Genomic DNA, 21,096 nt, shown 5'->3' with positions numbered 1-21,096 from the left:
TCAGCCCATCTCTGTTGTATATTTTTGTTTCCTTCAAAATAAAGTAAGTTGCTTAATTAAACATCGAAATTATGCAGTGAATTGTGTTGCCACATGATGGAGTGTCTAAGCACCATTGCGCCTTGCATTTTTTCAAATGTAGTTTTTTTCTATATTTTCAACTCTGTATTCCATTTTATACGATTGTTTAATATTATCTTCCATCTGAAACTGATTAATTACGTTTCTTTTTAATTACAAAAAAAAATCTTCAAACTAATTTCTCCACAACATATAACGAACCACAATAAGATACAATCTTCCTTTTTTTCCTTTTGATTTGGGGAATTGTAATAATTCTTGTAATAAATGTTCTTACAGATATAAAGGATATTCCATATTACCCCAACCATCATTTAATTTTTAATCGGAAGAGAAGGGAAAGAGACAAGTATAAGTATATTACACTACTGCCCAATAAAATTGCTACACCACGAAGATGGCGTGCTACAGATGTGAAATTTAACTGACAGGAAGAAGATGCTGTGATATGCAAATGATTAGCTTTTCAGAGCATTCACACAAGGTTGGTGCCGGTGGCGATATCTACAACGTGCTGACATGACGAAAGTTTCCACCAGATTTCTCATACACAAACAGCAGTTGACCGGGGTTGCCTGGTGAAACGTTGTTTGATGCCTCGTGTAAGGAGGAGAAACACGTACCATCACATTTCCGACTTTGATAAAGGTCAGATTGTAGACTATCGCAATTACGGACTATCGTATCGCGACATTGCAGCTCGCGTTGGTTGAGATCCAATGACTGTTAGCAGAATATAGAATCGGTGGCTTCAAGAGGGTAATACAGAACGCCGTGGCTGATTGGAGCGGGCGCAAACGAGAAATGCCTTTCGGTAGCTCCCATCAACCACCGCACCCAGTGTGAGCTTGATTTGCGCGAATAGCAAATCACGTACATCTGAAACGCAAATTTCACTAATCACTTTCCTTCTCGCTTAAATTACGGAAAATACTGTTAGCGACGAAATGCGGAATCTTGTGTGCTCACTCTAGCAATCACGAGGAGAAATTTTGTCACGCTGCCCGGTGAACACTTCTCTGTCAAGAAAAAGTCTTTGACAGAAAGTTTCGAAGGGATTTAGCGGGAGCTGTAAAAAAATATTACCCCGCTACGGGCAGATTGTGAGCGTTATTATTCGCGGAAGACGCAGTCGCCCCCATTGTCTGCTGTGGAGGCGGGCGGGGGTGGCGGCGCAAGGCACAATGCAGCGACCTCGGAAACAAGCGGCGGCGGTACGCGAGCGATAAGCAGATTTCCCACGGGGAGCGCGCGGCAGCAGTTTTCATTAGGGGGTCCTACCCGCCGCTGACAGATAGCTGGTCGTCCGCCTACCAGACGACGGTTCTCTGCAGAAATCCGAACCGGGAGCTCCAGCGGGCGAAGCGAGGGCCGCCGATGGTGTGCTGGGCTGCCGGTTCAGTTCCCCGCTATCGTCCGCCGAACAATGGCGCAATTTCAGAGTTAGCATCTCTGCAACAGGCTCCTATACAGTTGCACAATGGCGCTCTCCGTGTAATCGGAACGCAAGGTAGGACTGGATGCCTTCCAGAAAATATCGTTAACTGAAGTTCAGATTCCGTTCCAAACACAGTATACAGCCGAAGTTATTCTTTTACGTGGGAACCTACGAGGGACATTCTCTAAGTAATGCAACACTTTTCTTTTATCGGCCCAGTTAGATTCGAAAATATTGTGATTTTCTTTGCAACATCCTTAAACTTTTCCATGTCATGTCATGTTGTTGTTATGGTCTTCAGTCCAGAGACTGGTCTGATGCCGCTCTCCATGTTACTCAATCCTGTGCAAGCTTCTTTATCTCCCAGTACCTACTGCAACCTACGTCCTTCTGAATCTGCTTAGTGTATTCATCTCTTCGTCTCCATCTACAAGTTTTACCCTCCACGCTGCCCTCCAGTACTAAATTGGTGATCCCTTGATGCCTCAGAACATGTCCTACCAACCAATCCCTTCTTCTAGTCAAGTTGTGCCACAAATTTCTCTTCTCCTCAATTCATTCAATACCTCCTCATTAGTTATCTAATCTTCAGCATTCTTCTCTAGCACCACATTTCGAAAGCTTCTATTATCTTCTTGTCCAAACTCTTTATTGTCCATGTTTCACTTCCATACTAGGCTACACTCCATTCAAATACTTTCAGAAATTACTTCCTGACACATAAATCTATACTCGATGTTAACAAATTTCTCTTCTTCAGAAACGCTTTCCTTGCCATTGCCAGTCTACATTTTATATACTCTCTACTTCGACAATACCAGTTATTTTGCTCCTATACTACATTGTCTCATTTCCTAAACTAATTCTCTCAGAATCACCAGAGTTAACTCGACTACATTCCGTTATTCTCGTTTTGCTTTTGTTGATGTTCATTTTCTATCCTCCTTTCAAGTCACTGTCTATTCCATTCAACTGCTCTTCCAGGTCTTTTGTTGTCTCTGACAGAATTACAGTGTCATCGGCGAACCTCAAAGTTTTTATTTCTTCTCCATGGATTTTAATTTCTACTCAATTTTTCTTTTGTTTCCTTTACTGCTTGCTCAATATACATATTGAATAACATCGGGGGTAGGTTACAACCCTGTCTCACTCCCTTTCCACCCACTGCTTCCCTTTATGCCCCTCGACTCTTATAACTGTCATCTGCTTTCTGTACAAATTATAAATAGCCTTTCGCTCCCTATATTTTACCCCTGCCACCTTTAGAATTTGAAAGAAGGTATTCCAGTCAACGTTGTCAAAAGCTTTCTCTAAGTCTACAAATGCAAGAAACGTAGGTTTGCCTTTCCTTAATCTATCTTCTAAGATAAGTCGTAGGGTCAGTATTGCCTCACGTGTTCCAACACTTCTACGGTATCCAAACTGATCTTCCCCGAGGTCGGCTTCTACCAGCTTCCCCATTCGTCTGTAAGGAATTCGTGTTAGTATTTCTCATCTGTGACTTATTAAACTGATAGTTCGGAAAGTTTTACACCTGTCAACACCTGCTTTCTTTGGGATTGGAATCACACTTGCTGTAAATCCTAGAATTTGTAAAATCAACGAAACGACTATTCACGTTGGTGTGTAGAATGTATGAGTCGGGTGACATACCATCTAACTTTCGGAATAATATCATCCACGCTTTTATGAAGACTGAAGGAGCCGACAAGTGCGAGCATTATCCCACAATCAGCTTAACAAATCATGCATTCAGGCTGATGAAAACTTTAACATACAGAAAGAAAACGGAGGCTGTGTTAGTTGATGATCAGTTTATAAGTTTAGGAAATGACGTTGCGGTTGATAATGGAAGCAAGGTTAAAGAAAACTCAAGACATGTTCGTAGGATTTATTGACCTGGAAGAAGCGCTCGACAATGTAACATGGTGCAAGATGTTCGAAATTCTGTGGATAATAGTGATACGTTATAGGAAAAGATGCCTAAAACACAATACGTACGAGAGAGAAGAGGGAAGAATAAGAGTGGACAAGAAAGAACGAAGTAATCGGATGAAAAGAGTGAAGACAGGGATGTAGTCTTTCGCTCGTACTGTACAGTACGTACATGCAGGAAGCAATGACGGAAATAAAAGAAAGATTCACTAGTGGAGTTAAAATTGAAGGTGACAGGATATCAATGATACAATTCGCTGATGACACTGCTGAGTGAAAGTGAAGAGGAATTACATGATCGCTGTATGGAATGAATAGTCTAATGACTACAGTGTTTGGATTGAGAGTAAATCTAAGAAAGACAAAAGTAATGGGAAGTAGCAGACATGAGAATAGCGAGAAACGTAACATCAGTACGGATAGTCACGAAGTAGATGAAGTTAATGAATTCTGCTACCTAGGCAGCAAAATAACCAGTGACGGACAGAACAAGGAGGACATCATGAGCAGACTAGCAATGGCAAAAAGGGCATTCCTGGCCAAGAGAAGACTACTAGTATGAAACATAGGCCTTAATTTGGCTGAGAATGTACGTTTGGAGCAGAGAATTGCATCGGATTGAAACATGGACTGTGGGAAAACCTTAACAGAAAAGAATCGAAGCTTTTGAGATGTGGTGCTATAGTCGAATATTGAGAATAAGTGGACTGCTAAGTTGAGGAATAAGAACGTTCTGCGTGGAATCGTAGAGCAAAGGAATATGTGGAAATCACTGACAAGGAGAAGGAACAGGATGGTAGAACATGTGTTAAGACATCAGGGAATGAGTGCCAGGGTATTAGAGGGAGCTATAGAACGCAAAAACTGTGGAGGAAGACAGAGATTGTAATACATGCAGCAAATGATTGAGGACGTAGATTGCAAGTCTGTGATGAAGAGGTTAGCACAGGAGAGGCATTCGTGGCGCGCCGCATCAAACCAGTTAAAAGACTGATAACTCACAAGAAAAAGACTGTACCGACACAAATATTCACAGAGCTGCCGCAATAGGACCCTGGAATGCTTCCATTCATAAGCACACATATCCCATTGGGAGGCAAGATCGCCAAATGACGAATCCACAACCGCATTCATTCTTGCACTCTTTCTTCCGACTGAAAAGGACGTGTCCGTGCCGTGAGAATGGCACGGAGTAAGATCTGGGCCATACGGAGGATGTTGTTGTAGTAGCGTTCGTCTGATTGGCAGACTGGGTACGTGGGTCATCGTGCAATGCCCCTCATAATTTCTCTATTTCTTATATGACCGCAGAACATGATATCATTTTACAATTGATGGAGTACTTATGACCACATACCAAGAATGAACTACAGAAGAAAAACAACAAAGTACAAGCAGAAAGTGGTAAGAGTAAAAACATGCAGATTACTACAGTTGCATGCCAAACTGAAGGACGAAAGTAACTTTCGTATGATGTGTCATTGCCAAGTTACATAGCTCGATAAAACTTGGATTACACGTAGGTAGAATTGGTGCAGAATAGTACAGAAGGTAATTGAAAGAATACGCAATCAGACGAACAGAAATGATTCTACTATTCAACAACAATAATTACGTTGGAGTTTCCGCAATTTATAAACGTCGTTTGGACTGTAGAACATGCAGGACACGGATCTCAATAGACGGTGCGATCTGCATGGACTTCAGTGCAAGCTCTGCAACGTGCTCTTATGGTGGTCACAATGTTGGTCCTTGGCTACCCATGTGTGGTCGCTGGTATACGTGAGCGTGCAGCAAGACATGGCCCAGTAGAGTTCCACCTGTGATCATTGAGATTCAAGTCGGGGGATCGGCAGGCCGTCCATTCGCCCAACATCTTCTCGTTCCAAGAGTTTCTCCATCTGCACTTTTAATCCAGTCCCGTATTGTCAAAATCGAAGGCATCCCTGGAAAGACTCCTAAAAAGTGGGTAATGACTATAATGTCAAAAATGTTGACTGGATCGACAGTCTTCCTGGGTGAAGTAAGTGTTCCCAACTCTCGCCACATGAGGATACCTTCAGAATCCCTACTCAGACTCAAGTTGGTCTCATCCGAGAAAGGCACGCGAGCCCAGATCTTGTTGCTCAAGTACATGTGCTCTAGGCACTATCTCAAAAGTGAACTGATTTGCGGGTATCAATGAATCTTAACGCACTGGTGTTCGGGCAATGAGGTCACTCTCATGCAGTCGCTGCGCGACTGTGGAACGTGAGATTATGTGCCTGGAACTTATGTTAAATATGGTTGCTGTTGCATTCACTTGCCAGTTCCACAATATAGCTGCCATCTGCGACTATTGCTGACAATGTTAGACCACTCCCCACCTTCAGGAAACAATGCCCGTGGTTCGAAACGCTGGCCACGCACACAAAATAGTGCTGCGAGTAGTATCAAACTCCAGGGCTACTTTCACCACATTCCGTCCTTCTTCTGGCTATCGATGACTCTTCTTCTTTTGAAGTCATTCATGTATCGTCTCCGGGCCATGTTGTAATCAAGGACATTACCACAGTGGGCCGCAACTGCTCGCTTATCAACACGCTCTGCGTTTCCCATTTCCTTCAACTGCCTCGTGATCTGGACCCATTTGGCATTATAGTCACGTTGACCTCACGTCATGTGACGTCCAGCATTCTCTACACGACTGGAAGACCTCAGACAACTAGCTCCGACACTTCCATTCCACCGAGTGGTTTTCAGAACCTGATAGCGTTTTTTTTATTCTTTTTTTTCTCGTTGGTATGTGATGTTACTACATCTAGCTCGTTCTTAAGATAGTTCTCTTCATTTCTGTGGACAGCCCAGTATTCGGCGGTTTTGGCTGCTGCTCCGATAGCTGCAGCCAGATCAGTGGTACAGTCCGCGCAAAATGCCGTGGCCGGTAGATGCGCAGTCGCAACGGCACGGATGGCGAGAGCGGCAGTGGGATGAGGCGTGGGAGGGGGTTCAGGTTGGGGGGGGGGGGGGGGGGTCGGACAGGTGCTGTAGAGGAAATGGTTAGCGCTGAAAGGGGAAGTACCTTTATGCTGAAGCGTACGCTCACATTTTGTGTAAATATGAAGTGGAGTTCTTCCATACCCACACTTCCATGGTTTCAGCTTTGAATCGTATCGAAAAAGAATTCCGCTGAAGTTTCAGCGATTTATTTTCGCTTGATTTGTTCACCATTTGTAGTTTTCGGAGAGGCACCATGAGTGGCGAATTTTGAGTAAAAATTACACATTTATCTGGAGTTGCAATGTTAAAATTTGCGGACTATTTGCAGTATCACGTCTGTAACATGTTGTGCAAACGCAAATTCGAGAGAATTCTGAAATAGGGAATTGTTAACTTTATTAACTGAAGAACTGATGAAAAGTAAAGTCAGCAGCTTAATAAAAAGCATATCCTCGGTACGAAATAAACTTATGTTGTCTTCACTTACGTTGCTCCAAAACCCATAGCATTTCCTGTTTTCCTAGCTATCAATGGCCCCTAAAATTTTCATTCTTTCATCGAAAAAGTCAGTCGTTAGTGAATTAACATGGTGGATAATTAGGTTTTTCATAATAACCATGTACTGAAATACTATCCTCTTTAGCGACTGCAACTGAGACATGTACCAATCACAGAATAGCTACTAAATTTCTTTCAGCATAAGACTAGGTCAAAGTTTAACTGACAAGTGAGAAAGAATCAGTGCGCAAATAAGTTGAAGACGAAAGTACTTAAGAATTAAGGGTCGTGCTTGAAGTTCTCTGACGCTGTAGATAGTGCGATAATGAAAAACACAGTAGGCAGTTCAACTGAAAATTAATGGACAACTTTTTAGAGGGGAGTCACAGAATTTGGATAGAAAAACACAGGTACAAGGAAGGTAACTGCGAAGAAACCATGGATAATTGCTTTAGTTGATCGAAGAAAGAAGGAAGAACAAAAATATTTAGGAAAATTCAGGAATACAGAAATACAGTTTACATAGGAATGAAATAAATATGAGGTGTAGGGAAGCTAAGGCAAAATGGCTACACGAAAGACGGAAAGGTATCGAAAGAGAAATGATTGTAAGAAGGACTGCCTTAGCGTATAGAAAAGTCAAACCAGACTTTGGGTGAAATGTAAAGCAAGGGTGGTATTCACTAAGAGTGCAATGGGAATTTCACTGTTAAATCGCAGAGGAGAGAGCGGATAGGTGGAAAGAGTACACTGACTGCCTCTATGAGGGTGAGGAAATATCTGATGACGTGATAGAAGAAGGAAAGGAGTCAATAGGAAAGAGACAGAGGATCGAATATTAGAATTTAGAAGGGCTTTGGAAGACTTAAAATCAAATAAGACGGAAATAGTAGAGAATATCCGATCGGAATTTCTAAAATCGTTGGGAGTAGTGCCAATAAAATGATTATTCACGTTTCTGTGTAGAATGTATGAGACTAGGGAAGTATACCATCAGTATACCACCCGCAATTCCCAAGACTGAGAGAGCCGACACAATCGTCTTAACAACTCATGCATCCAAGTTGCTGACATGAAGAATACACATAAGAAAGGAAAAGAAAATTGAGGATCTGTTAGATGACGATCAGTTTGGATTTAGTAAAGGAAAGGCACCAGAGAGGCAGTGCTGACGTTATGGCTGATAATGGAAGGAAGACTGAAGAAACATCAAGACACTTTAGAAGTATTTATCGACCTGGGCAAAACGTTCGACATGTTACGTGTTGAAAGATGTTCGAATCCTGAGGAAATGGAAATAAGCTATAGAGAAAGACGAGTAACGTACAATACGGACAAGAGCCAAGAAGGAATAATAAGAGTGTTAGACCAAGAACGAAGTGCACGGATTAAAAAAGGTGCATGACAGGGATTTAGTCTTTCACCTCTGGTATTTTAGCTGCACGCTGAAGAGGCAATGACGGAAATAAAAGAAAGTTTCTACAGATGGATTAAAACTCTGGATGAAAGGGTGTCAATGATAGCATTCGCTGATGAGATTTCTGTCTTCAGTGAAAATGAAGAATTACAGCTCGTATTGAATGGAATGAATAGTCTAATGTGGAAAGAATATAGATTGAGAGTAAATAAAAAAGAAACGAAAGTAATTATAAGTAGCAGGAATGTGAACATTGGGAAACTAAACATCAAAATCTGGTGACCACGAAATAGACGATCTTAAGGAGATCTGCTAGCTAAGCAGCAAAATAACCCATGCCGGACAGAACAAGGGGAACAGAAAAATCAGACTAGAACTTGAAAAAAGAACGTTCCTGGCCAAGAGCTGTCTACTGTATCAAATATAGGTCTCAACGCGAGGAATAAATTTGTGAGAATGTACGTTTTGAGCGATGCATTGTACGGCAGTTAGATGTGAACGGTGGAAAAACCGGAACAAAAGAAAATAAAAGCGTTTGAGAAATGTTACATAACACGTAAAAAAATTTGGTGGACTGGTAAGGTAAGGAATGTGGAGGTTCTCCGCAGAGTTGGCTAGAAGAGGATGGAAAGCGCTGACCAGAAGAAGGGACGGATTGACAGGACATCAGGAAATAACTTCCGTGTCACTAGAGGGAACTGTAGAGCAGAGGTTCATAACTTTTCGTAGAGCGTTACTCCTGAGTGCAATTAAACATTAGCTAGTACACCCGCCGCTTTCTCCCCCCCCCCCCCCCTCCTGCTGTCTGTTTCCCCTACTCCCCCGCATTATTACCAAATTTAGCACCTAACTAAACTGTAGAATGAAACACCTCTCTCGCAACACTTTTTAAAATGATGAAATATGAATCAAATTCAGTTTGTGTGTGTGTGTCTGTGTATGTGTGTGTGTGTGTGTGTGTGTGTGTGTGTGTATTTGAAGAATCAATGACGAAGGAATTCGTGGTGTATTGGAAGTGCTATCCACAACTCCTTCTCTGGTAAGAAAGCTATGTATCCACAATGAGAGTAAACACTTGTTACAAAAGACACTTCTCTCCTACATTACTGCTCTCCATTGCAGCACTTCCTTGACCTGCTCACTGCAACTGCACTTAAAATGAACAAAGTTAAAATTTGTGCACTGTACTTATTGTTCGTAAATCACTTGATTGCTGCACTCATTACTTCTGAACTGGCAGAATTTGGAGGACTTCAGGCTATTAATGTACTGTGTCTGAGCACAGCCATTAACAGTAATAGTAATAATAATAATGCTGTGAGCAGTACTATAGTAGCACTAAGTAGTGAGGCAATTTCTGGGCTACCTCAGGTGCTATCTATAACTCGAAGAAGACATTTTCTTGACATATTTAGCATCTGTTACGCGTATGTCTCACTTTTATCGTTAGCGATGTAAGGGAAAAAGCACAACATGTGTGTGTGTAATGGGTGGACTATGTGAGGAACCTCTAACCTCCACCGCATTATTGTTAATAACAGAGGAAAAGTAATTATTGATAACTTATATAATCAGTATTAGAGTCTTACAAAATTGTGATTATAGCAACGATCTTTAGAAAATGGTTTGCTTTCTTGATTGAAACAGAATCGAATCGTTTAGTTTTTACCCCTCAGAAAATTACATGCTACCCTTAAGGGGCAATCACCGCCAGGTTGGGAACTACCGCTGTAGAAGGTAAAAACTGTACATGAAGACAGACTGGGATAAATGTAGCAAATAATTGAGGACGTAGGTTGCAAGCGTTACTCTGAGATGAAATGGTTGGCGCAGGTGAGGAATTCATGGCGACCGATATAAAACCTGTCAGAAGACTAATACCTGGCGGCTGGGTGGGGTTGTTGTCGGCGTTGCTCGTACGTACTGTCTCTCTCATTCATCGTCCACCTACCTTAGTACGGCTTCCTCACGACGTCCCTTTAGGTTTCGGATGGGCTGAGCAACAACCCTATGTCCTGTGCTGATTTTGATGGTGCACACAGGTCGATACTGAGATTCACGATAGCTATCTTCAGGTTTATTGGATCTGTACGAAGATACAACTGGAGGTCATCAGCATACATGTCATATTTGAAATGGGATAAGACTAATGACACATCATTCCCGTTCAATAAACAGTATAGGATCTAATACCGACCCATGAGGGATGCCTGATACTATCTGCAGCCATTGTGATTTTATGGTCTGGACATGACGCATTGCTGGCGAGACGTCAGGAATGAGAGAAACTATTGCACTCCACTTGTTCAGAAACATAGGCTGCTATGTTTGGCGAGTAAAATGTCATAATCGACGGTGTCAAAGGTTAAGCGCAAAATAGTCGCCTCTTGTGCATCCATGACAAGCTTCAGGTCATCTCTTACCTTCATTAACGCAAATGTAATGCTGCGATGCTTACGGAAGCCTGGCTGTTTGTAGTTACATAGTTTGTTAGCTGCTCATGTACAACATTAACTGATAATGAATTCTAGTCAGGCACATGCAAGTTGCGTGGAGCATCAGTGTGCGTGCTGCCCATGTGGAGAATAGGGGAGGCGCGCGTTCTGCCTGAGTTTGACCGAGGACATATTGTGATAGCCCGGAGGCTTGGCTAGAGGATTTCAGAAACTGCACGACTTGCCGGCTGTTCGAGGAGTGCTGTAGTGAGGAGTGTCTTCAACACGTGGAGACACCAGGGTGAAACCACATCCAGACGTCATGGGGTTCGGCAGCCATCCCTTAGTACAGATGTCGGAGTCGTAGGCTGGGCAGAGTGAGGAAAGGCGGCGAACTGTGACGGAACTAACATCAGTTTTAAGACTAAGAACAGTGCAAATGGCCTAAACACATAGCGCACCGAAGGCTCCTATTGGTGGGCCTCCGCAGACGACTACCATACATGTGCCAATGTTAACACCATAACAGCGGGAACTACGACTGAAATGGGAACGACACCATAGGCACTGGACGTTGGGACAGTGGCAGACCGTTGGTCGGTCTGATGAATCCCGATATCTTCTTCCTCATGCCGATGGACGGGTGCGATTCCGCCGCCTTCCAGGGGAACAGCTGCTCAACACCTGTTCTGTGGGATGGAGACTGTTGTGTTGGCAGAAGAGTTAACACCGTGTTACTAGTGGAGGCCTAGATGAACGCGTTTTAGCTCGCGCAGGCTGGCGTGAGGAGGGAAGAACTATACTGACGTGAGGTCTGGAATATGACAAGGAATTAGAATTCAGCAAGCGGACGTAATTCGTTTGATACTTAACTTTAATCCATTAATGATGAACGTCGCTCTTGACGGTACATGATTCACAATATTATCTGTTCAGAATACATTCTTGAATATAATGATTGAATATGGCGCCTTGCTAGGTCGTAGCAAATGACGTAGCTGAAGGCTATGCTAAACTGTTTTCTCTGCAAATGAGAGCGTATGTAGACAGTGTACCATCGCTAGCGAAGTCGGCTGTACAACTGGGGCGAGTGCTAGGGAGTCTCTTTAGACTAGACCTGCCGTATGGCGGCGATCGGTCTGCAATCGCTGATAGTGGCGATACCCACGTCCGACGTATACTAACGGACTGCGGCCAATTTAAAGGCTACCACCTAGCAAGTCTGGTGTCTGGCGGTGACAGCACAGAGAGAAGCTAGCGGTCGCTCCATGATGCTCTGGGCAACATTCACCTGGACATCAACGGGTCTCGTGGACCTCGTCCGGGGCACCATGACGGCCAAGGAGTATCGTACTCTGGTTGCAGACCACGTACACCCCTTCATGACGAACATGTTTCCCGACAGCTGTCGCGCTTTTCAGCAAGATAATGGACCAAGTCTCTCTCTGATGTCATAAACAGTGGTCGTAAACAACACTTTAGAGTTTCCAGTTTTTGACCCCACATGTGATGGAATCATGTTGACCAGTGTACTATTCCACTTGTAGAAAAAATTCATAGAATACAGTGGCTGTTGCTTGAGTACACATGTCAGTATAGCTCTGAACATCGCATGCCGCGGTGGTCTAGCGGTTCTAGACGCTCAGTCCGGAACCGCGCGACTGCTACGGTCGCAGGTTTGAATCCTGCCTCGGGCATGGATGTGAGTGATGTCCTTAGGTTAGTTAGGTTTAAGTAGTTCTAAGTTCTAGGGGACTGAGGACCACAGATGTTAAGTCCCATAGTGCTCAGAGCCAGCCATAGCTCTGAACATCCTCAGTGGCAGTGTTCGAACATCCAGTGATAGGTAGTTAGGACAGCTGCAGGGCTGCTGTGAGAAAACTCTCCAGTGTCTTACTTAGGCAACACCGCGGATATCAATTTTAGCCTTATTTCAGGTGTGTAGTTGTGAATCTCTTGTCTCTTGCAGAAGGCTCCTTGATTTCCTTTTTATAGACAAGGGAGTTGAATACATACTGGCTAAATATTGTGATGATTCCCAGATGCCTTAAAATGGGTCTGCAGTGGTTAAATTTCTTGCTAGAAGATATTATTCGTACAGCCTTCCTTTGTAGGAGCAGTATGTTTTTTCTTCTGGTGGAGTGTCCCACAGTAGCAATCTATACATGCGGTGGCTGTGGAATACTGCATAATATATTGTGATTAAGTACTGTGCTGTTGTCATTCAGCTTTCTGAGGAGATAAATTACTCATGAGAGCTTAGAACATGTTGTGCACGTGTGTTTGGTCTCTGTCAGCTTATTGTCAGTTGTGATTCCTAGGAGTTTGACACTGTAAACATTTGCTATGGGTCCACAATCACCAAAGCTGCATAACATTTTCTGGTTTGTATCTTAATTTTTAACCACTTTTGGGCTGCTTGAAACAAACTTTTAACATCTTTTAGTGCCTCAGCTGAGTTTCTACCCTTCGTTATTAATGTTGTACCATCTGCAAAGAGCAACGTATGACCATCACAACTTAAGTCATTGACAAACACTAAAAACAGCAGAAGGATTAGTTAAGATGACAGAGTCTCAAAAATTATACGTTTATACCATAAGATTTTAGTTTTTTTTAGCAGTACCTTGAGAGAGATGCAATCAGATGACTTGCTTATATCACAAAGAATTAAAGCTATGCAGTTCTTTTCTTCAAATGCTTCCATTGTTTTTGTTATTACATTAAGCACTGCAGTAAATGTAGATTTATCTCTTATAGTCTAAGCCATTTCTAAATCCATGTTGGTTATCCAGGAAGAGGTTGTTGTCTTCGAAATAATAACAGTTGGTTCTTCATTACAGTATCAATCACTTTTGCCCTTCGCCACGCACCGTCAGGTGGCTTGCGGAGTGTGGATGTAGACGTAGATGTAGACGGCCAGGACTGTGATGGAGTAATTCGAGGTATTGATGTGCTCGCCCCCCGAGCGAACCCATCCGGTATGAGACTGAACGTGGCGTCAGAGTTCAGCATCCCCTCCCCTAGTTTTACGGGATTCAGATGAGTTGGGTGTGCAGATTTAGTGGCAGCTCCTTCCAGCCACCTACCGAGGCCTCACTGCTTTCACGCCACGACGCATCTCAGCTATTATCCGTGGCAAAGGAGGACATGCTGGCTATTAGGAAGGTTGTAATAACGTTGTGGCTGATCAGTGTAGTCTAAAATCTTGGACAATGCAGGAAGTGCGCAAGTAGGTCGGCAACCAGAGGGTGCTGTAACAATGCCTTTTTATATAAGGCTCAACTAGACCCAATTTCCCGGCCTGAGGGAAAACGCTTGATGGAAAGGAGTATTTTAAGGTATGTATTATATGAGGAGTAGGGGGTCAATAATGAGCTTCATCGGTACTGGACGTTGGGGCAGTGGCAGGGCGTTGCCCTGTCTGATGAACCCCGATACTTTCTTCATCATGCAGATGGAAGGGTTCTTCGGCTGCGACAGTGGGATCAGCTACAGCTTTTACTTTGCCTATACCAAGACTACATAGGTTTTTCCGTAGGACAGCTGGTCTGTTAATGTTCTCGGTTTACGTTTGGGCATACGTGAGTTTTTACTGACTGACTGTTCCGCTTCTGCTCGTAAATAATATGATTTTCAGGAAGCACATCGCGTCGAGTAGCTGCTGATCCCATACGCATGATGGCATTGTTGGCCGTGTTGCAAGTTACATGCTTTAGACAGAATTTTTCTTGGCTATTCCCAAGAAGTAATCGATGAGTCTCTGTTTCGTTTTTGGTTAAGTTGCCGTTGTAGGTAGTGTGAGGTATCGGTTCAGTTCTTCGGCTGCGACAATGGGATCAGCTACAGCTTTTGCGTTGCCTATGCAAAGACCACACAGGTTTTTTCCGTAGGACAGCTGATCTGATGTTTTCGGTTTATGTTTGGGCACGCGTGAGTTTTACCTGACTGACTCTGTTCCGCTTCTGACTGTAAATAGTATGAATTTCAGGAATGGGACGCTATCAATTCGGAACAACTGAACTGCCTAAACTATATATTATCACAGCAGAAATACGCACGAATATAATCAAACGCTTATCATACTTCTCAGCACATCATTATCCTACTTCTGTGCAAGTTGATTCTTTAAGACGACTCAAACATCGGAATACTCTGAATCATTACTAGATTTTGATACGAGTCTGTAACTACTTCTGGAAAGGCCTCGTAATCCAATATTTGATTTAGGAATCTCTGTCTGACCACGAATTAATCCAGATGGGACCTTCCCGCTATCTCCAGTCCTTTTCCAAGTACATGTCCTCCACTTGTGACTTTTGAACACTGTATTTGCTGCTACTAGCTGAAATTTATTGCAGATCTTGCTCCTCTGTCCTTCCTGCTATAAAGCCTATATTTTACAGAAATTTCTTTTTCTATTAGATACTCTAGTAGCGCGTTGTAATCCTTCATGATTATTCGATTATCATCTCCTTTTACATACCAAGTTATACGTTCTATATCTCTGTTCACTTACCTTTCTCTTCCTCTTCTGTTTGTGACGTCAGAGTTTTTCCTAGAATATATGAGTTGGCACTCGTTTGCTTTCGATTCTGATGAAAATATCCCTATTACCAAATTGTTAGGAGTAACTCACTCTCTCCACCGCTTTCTCTTGATAACGAATCCTATTCTCTCCATGCAGTTTTCTGCTGCCGTTAATATTACACTGTATTCACTGCTCTAACCTGAACAAATCCTTTCATCCGTGCATAAATTTCAGAACATACACCCTTTGGAACCTTCTTACTGGAATCAAGCCTCTCCAATTCCGCCCCGCTCTCCCCGCGCCATCACCCCCCCCCCCCCCCCCACACACACACATATAGAAAGGCCCTTCCATCACCATTTTTCTGTAGCACCTGCCCTTTCAAAACTTCTCTGAACGTTTCACTTCTACACAAATCTACACTCCAAACAAATACCTTCAAAAAAAGCTTCCTAAAACTTCACTTTATATTCGATGCAAATTGATATATCTGTTTCAGTTAAGCTTTTCCTGCTATCGCCAGTCGACATTTAATATCCTCTCTACTTCAGTCATTCTATACTCCGTTAGTCTTCTTGTACATTTGTTGGGGTTCTTCTTCTAAGACACTGTCCATTCCGTTCAACTCCTCTTCTAAGTCCTCTCCAATTTCTGTTAGAATTATGATATCAACAAATCTCAAACTTGTGGTATCTTCCCTATGAACTTTAATCCCATTTTAAATGTTTCAGTTATTTCCGTCCCAGACAGATTGACCAACACTGAGGACACTCCATAGCCCCGTCTCAGTCACTTTTCAACAACATCATCCCATTTACATCCTTCAACGCTTACAACCACATGCAGGTTTTTATACAAGTTATAAACAACCTTTCGCTCCCTAAATTTTATCCTTGCTACGTTCATAATTTCAAGGAATATAATCCATTCAACATTGCCGAAATTTTCCTCTAAATCTACGGATGCTGCAAACGTAGATTTCCCTTTGTTTAAGTTATCACCTGCAGTAAGTCGTCTGGTCAGTATTGCCTTGTGTGTTCCTTTAAATACACCTCAACAAAAGTTTGCAGTACCATCGAGTTTACTACAATGAGTTCTTGTAGTACATCCATTGCCGTTTGTACAACACTTCATTAACATAATCTTAACGCCGACAAGAGTATATTGGTACAGCCTGCCGATAATGAAGAGTGAAGATTATGAGCAAAAGATCCGAAACATTAAATCCGACGACGTACCGAAAACTAAGCGCAGATCCGACTCAGCGTATCACACGGAGTACGAACCGGTTAATCAAGGCATCTTCTCTGCCGGTGGACATACAGAGAAACCTGCGCAACACAGAAGCCCTACCGCCACGGCTGTGTCGATTACCTAAGGCCCATAAGAACAATTTTCAACTGAGATCTATTGTTAGCACTCATGGCTCACCGACGTTTAAACTGGCAAAACACTTGGCCTCTCTGCTCCAGCTGCATGTGCGGAAGACCGACACATACATAAAGGACTCAGTACACTTCATTGAGAAGCTGAAGAAACTGAAACCTGCACCAAACGACATCCTGGTCAGCTCTGATACTGTTTCTTTGTTTACGAAAGTGCCACTCAGTGACACTCTGGAGCACATCGGTTCCATTTTCCCGAAAGACATCACAAAGCTCTTCCATGCATGTCTCACCACTACCTATTTGAGGTGGAATGGCAATTTCTACGAACAGCTGGAAGGCGTTGCCAGGGGTAGTCCTCTTAGTATAATGGTGGCCAACTTCTTCATGGAACATTTCGAAGCACAGGCACTGGACTCGGCGACTTGTAAACCTATGGTGTGGTATAGAGGCGTCGATGATACTTTCGTTGTCTGGAGTCACGGTGAAGAACAGCTCGGTGGCTTCCTAGGCCACTTGAACAGCCTCCATGCCAACATAAAATTTACCATGGAAGTAGAAAAGGACAGAAAACTGTCATATCTAGATGTGCTAGTCATAAGGGATGGTGAAAACCTGGGACACAGTGTGTATCGAAAATCGACACACACGGACCGATACCTGCAAAAACTATCAAACCACCACCCGAGCCAGAAAAAAGAGATGATTCATACGCTCGTAACGCGAACAGCACGAATATGTGAGCTGCAGCAGCTCAGACTCGAAATCTAACACCTGGAAAGTGTTCTGAGGAGCAATGGGTACTCTACAAGTTATGTTAGAAGTGTAACAAAGCCAAACACTCGGCGAAATAAGGAATCAGAAAAATAAATGTCGGGTACGGCCTTTCTACCATACTTTCCTAGAGTGACGGAGAGAATCGCCCGTATATTGCACAAACACGGCGTAAAGACAATTTTCAAACCGATAAGGAAGATCAAAGAATGTCTTAGATCGGCAAAGGATAAATGTCGGGAATGTACCGCTAACCATGCATATGCGGTACAGTTTATGTCGGAATGACTGGACGATCAATCAACACTAGGATCAAAGAACGTAAGTGACATTGCAGGTTGGGGCAGGTGGAGAAATCAGCCGTGGCAAGCACGCGCAGAATGAAACCGATCATGTAATAAAATTCACCGCCATGGACGTTCTGGCTATAGAGAAACACTACCATACCCGCTTGTTCAAAGAAGATGTAGGAATACACAGACACGGGAATAGCTTGAACAAGAAAGAAGAAAGCCTTAAGATGAACAGATCCTGGCTTCCCGTACTGCAGCGAACGACCATCGCAGGTAGCAAGAGGAGAACCGCACCGGAAATGACCCCCGGACGTTGGCGTGCCAGGTACATATAGTTTGCGGCCGCGAGCTCGGCTCCAGTTCACCATCGGCAATGGAGGGTGAAGCTTTGACAATGTCAGCACTTGTGCTGGCGAAACGTCCTTAAAATCATCAGACGAACGTCGGCCGAAAAACCCGAGACAGAAGCAAATAGGTAGTTTGTTGACAAAATTAAAATAATTCCTTCTGAAAACAAGAACGATTTTTGCTTAGTTACAAAAATGAATTTCAAAAGAAAACAGGCTCTGTCCTAAGCGTATGTCTTGGAAACAAAAACAGTTGAAATCATTATCTCAACATGATGAGTATCAGCCTTCAGTAATGAACATGTGCTCCCTGCACATGTATGACCATTGTATCTCCAGAACTCAAACCGATCTTCTACGAAGTCAGGTTCTACCAGGTTTTCCATACCTCAGTAAATAATTCTTGTCAGTATTTTGCAACCATTATTTATGAAACTGATGTTCTGTAACATTCACAACTGTGAGCACCAGCCTTGTTTGGAATTTGAATAAATACATTTTTCTTGAAGTGTACGGGTACTTGACCAATACGATATACCCTGCGTACTATGTGGATCTCAGTAATTCTGAGGGTATGATGTATGGGCCTTGTTTCGACTTTCTCAGTGCTCTGTCATATTGTTGTCCCAACCGGAATCCCATTACATCTTCATTTACTTCCTCTTCCACTTCTATAAAATATCCTGCTAGTTGATTTCCCTTCTCTAGCAATTCTATACACTCTTTCCACATTCCCGCTTTTCCTTGTTAGCTTAGTATCTTGTTGCTGCCTCAGCTCTTGGTAAACATACAGCTGGTTGTCTTTCTTCCAAATATATCTTTAAGTTTGCTATAGCATACGTCTGTGTTTCTGCGTCTCGTGCATGCATCCACAGACCTAAACTTATCCTCTAACCCTTCCTGCTTAGCCACTCTGCATCTTCTTCCAAACTCATCTCTTACACATTTGTATTCGGTTTTGCCCTCTTCATACTCCGCGTTCTTTTATTTCCTCCATTGCTAATTAAATTTAGTATCTCCTGTGTTAACCAAGTATATCAACATAATTTTGAGTTGACCTTCTCCTAGTTCCATTATGTCATTTCCTAAAGCTATTCATTCGCAAGAAATTGTTAAGACTTTCGTGGCCGCTTGTTGACCAACTGCCTGTCTCGCGTTCTTTTGCTGACGATTGTTTGATGATTTTTCTGACGTTTCGCGAACATAAATGGCTGACTTTGTCAAAGCTTCACCCTCCATTGCCTGCCAAATGTCAGAAAAATCATACAAAGCGTCGGCTTAAGAACCCGGGACAGAAGCCAACAGGCAATTTTTCTGCGCATTCGTCTTTAGTTTTGTATTCCTTTCCTCTGTTTCAGTCAATCGTCACCTAATTCTCCCCAAGAATGTCTCAAGATACACCGATTCCCTTAGTTTATCTGGTACCCATCGCCTTAATTTCCTACGTTTATCGCAAATTGTCCAGGGTTTGCTACACTTCATAAGCAATAACCTATAGTCAGAGCGTCTTTCCGCCTCTATAAATGTGCTACTGTTGAAATCTAGAGATATTTGTCTTATCAATATTTAATTAATCTGAAACATTCCAGTGTCTCCAGTCTCAATGGTATTTCCACATATACAACCTTCTTACATAATAAAATGAAATTTTCACTCTACAGCGGAGTGTGCCTGATATGAAACTTCCTGGCAGGTTAAAATTGTGTGGTGGACCGAGACCCGAAATCGGGACTTATGCTTTTGCAAGCAAGTGCTCTACCAACTGAGCTACCCAAGCACGCTTCACGCCCCGTTTTCACAGCTTTAATTCCGCCAGTACCTCGTCTCCTAACTTCCAAACTTCACAGAAGCTCTCCTGCGAACCTTGCAGAAATAGCACTCCTGGAAGAAAGGCTATTGCCGAGACATGGATTAGCCATACTTTCATAATGCTTAAAGGAAGTGTTTGATATGATTGAATTATGCTCTGTGCAAAATTGAGGAAGTCGGTATCACTGGAAGCTTTATCTTCTATATTTCACGTTCTGTGTACTAGAGGCAAGCTTGGTCCATAAAGAAGACGCGCAGGACCGTAGCAAAGACGCCAGTGTTGGACACGACCATCGGGCCGATGACACTGGATGAAGAGCAGGAGATGCCGGCTGCTCAGACATTCTCCATCCAGCAAGCCTCGCCCACGTCCGGTCTGTCTCTCCTCTGATTGTCCGGCACTGCCGCCGTGACTACGTGTCGCCCACAACGTCAGCTCCTTTAACTGCAAAATAACACTGTAGTAGATTCCTGCTCTGCATGTGTCCCACGTGTCAAATGCTCAATCAGTACTTAATCAATATAATAGCAGGTGTACTGTTTGTATCCATGTATCGCACAGAATATACCACAAATACAGGGTGACAATTATTCAACAATATGAACTAAAATTGTCGTAACGTCTGAACAGTTCGAGTCAGCACGTCCAAACTGCACGGTGGGCCGCGGGCACGACGGGAATCCGTATGCCCATACGCACACGCCTTAGAGACGAAACCACCAACCTCCACCCACCCCCCTTTCATTAGGATGGATTCGTCAATAAGCAAAATTGGCGCATTTGGGGGGATGAGAATCCGCATTTCGCGATCGAGAAGTCTCTTCACCCTCAACAGCTGACTGTTTGGTGTGCAATGTCCAGTCATGTAATAATTCGTGCGTTCTTATTTGATGGTACGGTGACTACCGAGCGGAACGTGAAAGCTTTGGAAGATGATTTCATCCCCATTGTCCCAAGTGAGCCTGATTTCGACAAGGTGTGGTCCGTGCAAGATGGAGCTCGACCCCCTGGAAGCAGGAGAGTGTTTGATGTCCTGGAAGAGCACTTTAAGGGACGCATTCTGGCTCTGGGGTACCCATAGCCCACTGGCATCGGTCTCGATTGGCCGCCATGTTCTCCGGATCTCAACACATGCGACTCCGTTTTGTGGAACTGTATTAAAGGAAATGTGGA

This window comes from Schistocerca serialis, chromosome 4, assembly GCF_023864345.2.
Source record: "Schistocerca serialis cubense isolate TAMUIC-IGC-003099 chromosome 4, iqSchSeri2.2, whole genome shotgun sequence".
Classification (NCBI taxonomy): domain Eukaryota; kingdom Metazoa; phylum Arthropoda; class Insecta; order Orthoptera; family Acrididae; genus Schistocerca; species Schistocerca serialis.
The sequence above is the reverse complement of the archived record's forward strand: the minus strand, read 5'-3'. Positions refer to the sequence as shown.